The sequence below is a fragment of the Arachis hypogaea genome, chromosome 16 (assembly GCF_003086295.3).
Source record: "Arachis hypogaea cultivar Tifrunner chromosome 16, arahy.Tifrunner.gnm2.J5K5, whole genome shotgun sequence".
NCBI lineage: Eukaryota > Viridiplantae > Streptophyta > Magnoliopsida > Fabales > Fabaceae > Arachis > Arachis hypogaea.
Genome location: NC_092051.1, coordinates 90,149,175 through 90,159,063, shown reverse-complemented (window position 1 = coordinate 90,159,063; position 9,889 = coordinate 90,149,175). Strand labels below are relative to the sequence as shown.

General features: G+C 41.1%; 1 non-coding gene across 1 annotated transcript; it reads left to right on the top strand.

The window, feature by feature from the left end:
- The first annotated feature begins 7,286 nt into the window (after window positions 1-7,286).
- LOC112761749 (small nucleolar RNA R71) lies at window positions 7,287-7,390 on the top strand. Its single transcript, XR_003182128.1, has one exon. It is a non-coding gene; the product is annotated as a small nucleolar RNA R71 (small nucleolar RNA).
- Window positions 7,391-9,889: the final 2,499 nt, after the last annotated feature.

The following is a 9,889-nucleotide window of genomic DNA, read 5'->3' as shown; positions in this document are numbered from 1 at the left end:
GCATTTCTAGCTTGATCTCTTCATTCCTCTTCCAAGGTTCAAAATAGATCCAAGTATGAATAGTTTCTTTTCCAAGATAACTACCCAATTGGATGAAGATCGAAAGATTTCAAGTAAAATCAAGAGAAAAGATAGAAGAAGAATAATGAAAACTAGTATTGATCCATCAAATTACAACAGAGCTCCCTAACCCAATGAAAGGGGTTTAGTTGTTCATAGCTCTGGAAAATGAAAACAAAGATGGAGAATACATAATGAAAACTAGAAGTGCAGAGAAAGTAAATACAGGAAGTAGTTCTATGATATTTTCCAACTCCCGGAACTCCCTCAAATAATTCAGAGCTACTCCTATATATACTACTCTTCTCATCTTCTAGTTGGTTCTTCAGGTCTTGGGCCTTTGGATCTTGAGTTTGAAGCAGTTCTTTTCTTCATTTGGGCTTGGCTTTACTTGCAGAGAGAAAGTGTGAAGTGGGCAGAGACTTTAGCCCAGGGCGTTAGGGGTGTTAACGTTTAGTGAAAATATGAGTTCGAGAACGTTAGTGACAATTAACTTTCTCACTAACGTTCCTAAGTAAAAGCCACATTAACTTCAACGTTAGTAGCACAAACGTTGCCACTAACGTTGCCTCTAGGTCCTTCGCACACGTTATTGGGGCTTAACTTTCCCAATAACGTTGAAAAGCCCCCCTTGCTCCTACGTTAGAGCCCACATTAACTCAGTTAACGTGGCTCTTTAACGTGGGCTTGCCATCCTTCGAGAACGTTAGTGACACTCAACATTGTCACTAACGTTCCAATGTGCCCCCATGTCTCACGTTAGAGCCCACGTTAACTTAGTTAACGTGGCTCTTTAACGTGGCATTGCTTAGCCATCCCCAACGTTAGTGACAATGTTGAGTGTCACTAACGTTGGCTCATCTTTTACTCATCCACGTTAGCTTCCACGTTAACTAAGTTAACGTGGAAGTTAACGTGGCTCATAGTGGCTAGTGTGGCTCCTTCCAACGTTAGTGACAATGTTGAGTGTCACTAACGTTGGCCATCACCTTCTTCTTTCACGTTAGCCTCCACGTTAACTAAGTTAACGTGGAAGTCAACGTGGCTCCTTGGGGTTGTGTGGTTGCTTCCAACGTTAGTGACAATATTGGGTGTCACTAACGTTGTCGACCACCCTTGCCTATTCACGTTAGCTCCCACGTTAACCAAGTTAACGTGGGAGTTAACGTGGCATTGTGCACTTAAGCCAACGTTAGTGACAATGTTGAATGTCACTAACGTTTGCTTCCTTTCACCCTTTTAACATTAGAGGCCACGTTAACTAAGTTAACGTGGACTCTAACGTGGCCACTTATGAGTATTGGCCAACGTTAGTGATAATGTTAAGTGTCACTAACGTTGGCTCAAATTTCCTTCTTCACATTAGAGTTCACGTTAACTTAGTTATCGTGACTCTTAACGTGGGTAATGATGGCTTCGAGGGCGTCATTGGCAGTGACTTTTCTCATTAACTTTGCAAGTTACCTCCCATTCCTTGCTTCCTTTGGTCCTGAAATCAGGCAATAGAGTGCATCAAAGTTCTAGTCCAAGTCATGGGTAATGCAGAATACAGTTTGTTACTAAACTCATGCAAAATCCTCATGAAATCATGTAAAATGCACAATGTATGCTTGAATCAAGGTGTAAGTGAATATCTACCCAAAACTAGCTTATTTCCTAAGAAAATGCATGAAACTATCCTAAAAACAGTAAAGAAAAGGTCAGTGAAACTGGCCAAAATGCCCTGGCATCACAACAAGAAACTTAAAGCTTGCTTGTCCCTAAGCAAGTACTGGAACAAGAGAATGATGAATGGGATACCAAGAGAAACGAGTCATTCTTGTGGAAGTCATGTCCCTGGTTTTATGGTGGTTTCATGCATAGCCACTTAGGTTCATTCTTGGCTTTCAGACCTTTATCATGCCCTACAATACTCACTTTTCTTACATCCCATGAGACTTTTATTCATTGATCCTTTTATTATCATTTCAGGGCTTATTGGTGTTCTTCAGGCTAAGTGTTCTATAAGGGGGCAACTCTTTAAGATAAGCTTTCAAGTCTCTCCATACATATACACCACATGCATATAGTTTATTCATTTTCTTTTCTTGATGCCTTGGTGTCCAGCACCTCTTTGGGTTACTAAATGTTCTGTGGTGAGGGTTACTCTTGATAGTGGACTTTCAGCTGATAATCCCGAGTTAGTTAACCCAAGTTACCAAGTGATAAGGCACCCCTAAGAGCTTATTCATCTAAGTAGATCCCTCACATAGGAACACCACAGACACATGCTTCAAGATTAAAACCATTGGTGCCTAGACTTATTGCTTACTATTTTTCTTTTATTCCTCAACTTTGATTGTTCTTTCCCTTTCTCTTATTAGGATCTTCTTATTTATCTAGTTTCATGGGGTGTGTCTCAAGCATAGTATTCATGACAGATAGTTGTCTTCCCACCTTATGGTTGAACCAACTCAGCTAACTTATGACCACACCACAAACTCATGGACTTACTCCCTAGTATGAACTCCACTCTGGTCTTTTGAAAACAATCATTCTCTTTTCATTTGATTCAAAAGGGACAAGCATACAAGTAAGTAAAGAAATGATGCAGTAGCACAAAGACCAGATATCATAAACCTCTTCAACAAGAACTTAAAAGAAAAGATTTATAAATGTTTAAACTGAAATGGAAGCAAGTTCTATTTCATACAAGATGTTCCTTATTTAAAACATAGAGAAAGATGGACCAAAGAAGGAACTCCACCACCTTTTACTCTTGTGGATGTTCATGCTCTCCTTCTTGATTGCTTGTGCTCCCACTTCCCTTGCCTTTTCCAAGCAGCTTCTTCCAGAAACCACCATCTTCCATCTTCTTCTTGAGTGTCTCCTTTTGCTGTTTATCTTTCCTTTCTTCTTGTTCTACAAAATCTTTTTGGACTTCATCATATGTAGGGATGGCATAGTGTAGCTGATGCATATTACTGGACATGTAGTTCAACATGGCTTGAGTGTTGATGTTAAACTCCTCCCGATGTAGTTGTCGTCCTTCATTAAGTACAGTGAACTCATTGAATGCTTTCATCTGGGCTAGTTGTCGCTGATTGAGTTCCTGCAAATTCTTATCTTGACGTTCTTGCCTCTCGGTAACTTGGTGGATGGTTTGAGTGAGCTGGGAGTATTGTTCCTGTTGCTGCTCCATTTGTTGTTTCTTCCACTCCTCTTGTTGGCTCATCCAGTTCAATATTTCCTCTTGTCCTTCCATATGTCTCATTCCCAAATCTTCAATAGCTCTTAGAAGGTGATTCATATTCAGATCGGTTGGGTAAGGATGCTCTCCCTGTTGATATTCTTCCTGATGAGACTCCTCTTGGTGAGTTCCTTCCCTTGCTTTTAATTTCCCTATTTGTGGCCTTCTTTGTTGCTGAGCAGGTGTAGTATAGGCCATACGCTGGGTTGTCATTAGCCTCCCTGGGTTAACCCAATCTGGATTACTATCTTCAAAGACCACCTTGGCCTTTGTGCACAATCAGAGAATGGTGCTGGGGTACCAAAGCTTGGCACCTGATTCAAGCTTCTCAGCTGAATCTTGAATTCCCTCAGCCATAAGTTCATGCACGTTGATTTCTCCTCCTTGTAATAGGAAATGTACCATAGTTGCTCGATTAATATTTACCTCTGAATTATTTGCAGTTGGGAGAATAGACCACCTCACGAGTTCAAACCACCCCTTGGCTTCTGGGCTAAGGTCTCCCCTCTTGATGAACCGGGGTCTCCCATCTCCATACCTCTCCCAGTCAGCTGCTATAACACAGATGTCAGTCACTATCTCAGTGAGCTCATCATTGTCTTGGCTTTTACTTATCCTTGTATGATAGCTAGGCTCATCAAAGTGTGGTGATTTCAGGTGAAGAGTTCTTATTATAGCATTTGGACTGAAGTCTACCTCCTTTCCCCTTACATAGCTTTTGAAGGTTGGTGCTCTGGTTTTGTCTTCTCTGACCACATTTGCGTAGAACTCTTTGATGAGTTTTGCATTGATCTTTCCCTCTGGATTGATGAGCAATTGCCACCCTCTTTCTTCAATCTTCTCCCGAATCTATGGGCATTCGTCTTCATTGATTTGGAAGGTTAACTCGGGCAGTATCTTTTTGAGCTTTATCCGCTCAAATTCTCGTTCATGAAAGGTAGTCTTGAATCTCTTCTCGTCGAAGGGAATGTTCTCCGTTGGTTCCTTCCTCTTCTACCTCTTGGAGCTTGATGATGCCATGAATGAAGTTAAAGCAAAAAGGGTGTAGTGAAGGGAAGAGATGTGGGGTTTAGAGAGTGGGAGGTTGAAGAATTGGTTGCTGGAAAGTGAAGTGCAAGGGGTATGAATTTCGAATGTGGAGATGGTGTGAATTTGATTCACTTATATAGAGAAGTGATGAAGAGATGAAAGGTGTGGATTGATGGGATTGGTGTATGATGAACGGATGGGGATGTGTATGGAGTAAGCACGAGGATTCTCAACTTTATGATGGAGTTGATTCACTTTCCAAGTTTGTTCTTCCTCCAATGTTGCATGGCAACCATTCCCAATGCATTCCCCCTTGAGGCACGTGTGTAGTGCCCTCTTCATGAAGTGGCCGAACCTTTCCCATTAAATTGTCCTATCAATCTCCTTCAATGCTCCTTTTCTTTTTCCTATAAAGATAAAATTAGAAAAGTAAGACATAATATCACAAAAAAAGAAATCACTTTAAATTTTTTTTACGGCTAAAATAATAAAGAGATGAAAATATGAGATTGTTTATTCATGAATTCCAACTAACTAACTAACTGTGTATCCTTATATGCATTTTGGTGGCACCAAGGGGGTGACACCGAACTTAATTTGAAGCACTGTGATGAAAAGTTCTGTTCAAAGCTCCAAGACTAGCATGCTCTCTGTTGCATTCATGCTTTCTTGGTACGCTTTGAACACCAAACTTGTTCTTCACTATATATACTACAATATAAGAACGTCACCAAGTTTGGGTTGGAATTTATGAATATTGACTTATTTACTAGTAAAAGCTAATAAAACATGGGTTGCCTCCCATGAAGCGCTTCTTTAGCATCACTAGCTTGACGTTTCTTCTTTATCAGGGAGGTTGATAATGCTTCAAGTCGTCCCCTCTTGCCTTGGACTTATATCCATTGGTTGTATCAATGATCTCTACATGTTCCAAGGAGAAGACTCTGTTAATAGTGAAGACCTTAGGTAACTGAGATGGTACAGTCGGGAGATTAGGGGGGATATCTGGGAAGTAAGTTGCGATCACTTTATCTCCTGGAGAGAAGTTTTCCGTAGGGATCTTCTTGTTCCTCCACCCCCTTGGTACTTTCTTCTTTGTCCCTTTTGACGTTGCCTTGCTCTTTGTGGCCTCTTCTTCTAAGTAAATTTTGTTGTTGTCTTCACATGTTTCTGGTGGTTTAGGTCCCTCCAGCTTTTCCTTGAGCTGTGACAGCTGCTTATTTCCTTTGTCATCAACCAAGGGCTTTCCCAGTTGGACTGGTTGTGCTTCAGTGTTTGCTTCCTCTGTTAGCATCTCATTATGATCTGTGCTTGGTTCTTTGTTCTCTTGGTCTGCTTCTTGTGAGAGTTTGAAGACATTAAAGTTGAGTCGTTCATCATGGATCCTCGATATTAACTCCCCTCGCTCCACATCTATGAGTGCTCTGGCTGTAGCTAGGAATGGTCTTCCCAATATGATTGGGTGAGTGTGACTCTCTTCCATGTCCAAGATGACAAAGTCTGTGGGAAGAAAGTATTTCCCAACCTTTAACAACACATTTTCCACCACCCCTATTGCTTGTTTTTGAGTTTTGTCAGCCAGCCTGATGACCACATCTGTGGGCAATATCTCATTGATCTACAGTCTCTTCACCAGGGCTAAGGGCATTAAGTTGATGCTTGCTCCCAAATCACAGAGTGCTCTATCAAACATTGTTTCTCCTATGGCACAGGGGACATGAAAACTCCCTGGATCTTTTCTTTTCATAGGCAACTGTGGTTGAATGAGGGCACTGCACCCATTGTTCATCACTATAGTCTGGCCTCCCTTGAGTGAGCTTTTCCTAGGAAGCAGCTCCTTCATATACTTGATATATGCAGGTATTTGTTGGATAGTCTTGATGAATGGTTTGTTCACATGCAAAGATGAGAACAAGTCAAGAAATCTTGAGTATATTCTCTTCTCCACAGCACCATTGAGCAGTTGGGGAAAAGGTGCATAGAGTCTCAGCAGCTCCTGTTTTGATATTTCTGGTTCTTGGTATTCTTTTTCCTCCTTCTCTGTTGAGGTATCTTTAGGTTGTTCTGACAGCTTGCTTGGCTTGTCCTCAGTCTCCTTGTCACTTATAGTGACCATTTTACAATCTTCCCATCTGACTTTCTTTGTTTCACCTCTCGGATTCTTTTCTGTGTCACTTGGGAATCCATCTGTGGATTTGGGAATCTGCTCAGAGAGATATCCTACTTGAGATTCCAACGCTTGATTGTGTCTCCCTGGTTCTTGAAATTGGCTCGCACTTCCTCCTTGAACACCTTGTTGTCTTGGATATCCTTGCATATGCCTTCAAGTAGATTTTCAATCCTTGAGATTCTTTCATCAAATGATGATAGGTCAGGTTGAGGAGGATTGTTCTAGCCTTGATATGAATGTGGAGAGGTGTTGTTATTGGGATGTTGATATGGTCTAGAGGTGAAGTGTTGGTGGGCTACATTGTTTGGATTTGGGCGCCTTTGATCAAGGCTTTGGTCTTGTTGATTTTCCCACCCAAAGTTTGGGTGGTTCCTCCATCCAGGGTTGTAATTCTTGGAGTAAGGATCATGGTTCTGCCTAGGTGAATTCCCAATGTAGTTGGCTTGCTCCTGACTACCCTCTGCTTCTTCATTCACTCCTTCTTGGGTTGTTGATGAAGTGGAGATTGCTGCCACTTGGTTCCTCTCCATCTTCTTGGTGAGGTCAGCCAGCTGTTGGGTAATGAGCTTGTTTTGGGCCAACAGAGCATCTACATTGTTTAGCTCCATTACTCCTCTTGTGTTCCCTCTTTCGGAAGCATAGAAGTAGTCGTTCTCTGCTACTGTTTCAATGACATCTATAGCCTCCTCAATGGTTTTCTTCTTGTTCAAAGATCCTCCGGATGAATGGTCTACGGCCTTCTTTGACTCATAAGAGAGCCCTTCATAGAAAATGTGCAGCTGCACCCATTCGTTGAACATGTCAGGTGGACACCTCCTTGTCAGGTCTTTAAACCTCTCCCATGCTTCATATAGAGTCTCACCATCTTGTTGCCTGAAGGTTTGGACCTCAGCTCTCAGCCTATTGATTCTTTGAGGAGGGTAAAATCTTGCTAAGAATTTGTTCACCACGTCTTCCCAAGTTGTCAAGCTTTCCCTTGGGAAAGATTCCAACCACTTGGCTACCTTATCCCTGAGTGAGAATGAAAATAAGAGCAGTCTATAGGCGTCAGGATGAACACCATTAGACTTCACTGTGTCACATATTCTCAGGAAGGTGGTTAAATGTTGATTTGGGTCCTCTTGGACACTTCCTCCGAACGAACAGTTGTTCTGCACCAGGGTGATGAGCTGTGGCTTCATTTCAAAATTGTTGGCATGGATGGTTGGCTTTTGAATGCTACTTCTATAGTTTCCTGGGTTTGGATTGATATAAGAGCCTAAAACTCTTCTATCCTCCCCAGCATGATTTGCTCGACCTCTTCCGCCATGGTTGTGAGCCTCTTCTTCATGATGGTTTTCCATGTTTTCTTCCATGTTTGGTTCAAAGTATTCCTCAAAGTGTTCCTCCTCTTCTTCAGCACCAACTACACGTTTGTCTCTTGCCTCCCTCCTTAGTCTAAGGAAGGTTCTCTCAGGTTCAGAATCAAAGAAAGTTGAAGCCCCGCTTCTTCTCCCTGTCATACAACCAACAAGTACAAGCAAAGAGAATAGATGCAGAAAGTATATCTGTCAGAATTACTGTTAGTGTGAGTGATGCAATATATCAAATAGTTAGTGGGTTAGTGAGATGAAATGTAAATAACAGAAAAAAAAAGTAAGGGGAAAGGAAGAAATTAACTAAAAGAGGAAGTAAATAACTCAAACAGAAATTTAAATCAAACAAAAATAAAATGCTCAATCTAGTTATCCTCCAATCTAATCATTGTTGATGCACAATCAATCCCCGGCAACTGCACCATAAACTTGATGCACGGAAAACTTGTGCCATAACAAATTTCCTTCGGCAAGTGTACCGAATTTGTCGTCAAGTAAAAACTCACAATAGAGTGAGGTCGAATCCCACAAGGATTGATTGATCAAGCAACTTTAATTAGAAGAATGTTCTAGTTGAGCTAATCAGAAATTGAGTTGAGAATTGCAGAAAATTAAATGGCGGGAAAGTAAATGGCAGAAAGTAAATTGCAGAATCTTAAATGGGAATGGGGGAATTGCTCATAAATTTAAATGACAGAAATTAAAGAGAATGGGTAAGATCAGAAATGGGGAGTTCATTGGGCTTAGGAGATGTTGCATTCTCCGGATCAATCTCATTTACATCTCTACCTCAATCAATGCACTCATTGATCTCCTTGGCAATCTTAAGTGATTGAATTACAATTTCTTGTAATTCAATCTCTCAAATCTTGATCAATTGCCAATTCCTTGGTCAATCGCTCATGAGAAGAGATGAAGTATTGTCACTGATTATACCACATGCATTTCCCAAATCAAGCATTGAGAGGATTATAGGCATATATCCATCCAAATCCAATTTGGTCCAGCATGAGAAAGCATTTCTAGCTTGATCTCTTCATTCCTCTTCCAAGGTTCAGAAGAGATCCAAGTATGAATAGTTTCTTTTCCAAGATAACTACCCAATTGGATGAAGATCGAAAGCTTTCAAGTAAAATCAAGAGAAAAGATAGAAGAAGAATAATGAAAACTAGTATTGATCAGTCAAATTACAACAGAGCTCCCTAACCCAATGAAAGGGGTTTAGCTGTTTATAGCTCTGGAAAATGAAAACAAAGATAGAGAATACATAATGAAAACTAGAAGTGCAGAGAAAGTAAATACAGGAAGTAGTTCTATGCTATTTTCCAACTCCCGGAACTCCCTCAAATAATTCAAAGCTACTCCTATATATACTACTCTTCTCATCTTCTAGTTGGTTCTTCAAGTCTTGGGCCTTTGGATCTTGAGTTTGAAGCAGTTCTTTTCTTCATTTGAGCTTGGCTTTACTTGCAAAGAGAAAGTGTGAAGTCGGCAGAGACTTTAGCTCAGGGTGTTAGGGGTGTTAACGTTTAGTGAAAATATGAGTTCGAGAACGTTAGTGACAATCAACTTTCTCACTAACGTTCCTAAGTAAAAGCCACATTAACTTCAACGTTAGTAGCACAAACATTGCCACTAACGTTGCCTCTAGGTCCTTCGCACACGTTATTGGGGCTTAACTTTCCCAATAACGTTGAAAAGCCCCCCTTGCTCCTACGTTAGAGCCCACGTTAACTTAGTTAACGTGGCTCTTTAACGTGGGCTTGCCATCTTTCGAGAACGTTAGTGACACTCAACATTGTCACTAACATTCCAATGTGCTCCCATGTCTCACGTTAGAGCCCATGTTAACTTAGTTAACGTGGCTCTTTAACGTGGCATTGCTTAGCCATCCCCAACGTTAGTGACAATGTTGAGTGTCACTAACGTTGGATCATCTTTTACTCATACGTGGAAGCTAACGTGGCTCATAATGGCTAGTGTGGCTCCTTCCAACGTTAGTGACAATGTTGAGTGTCACTAACATTGGCCATCACCTTCTTCTTT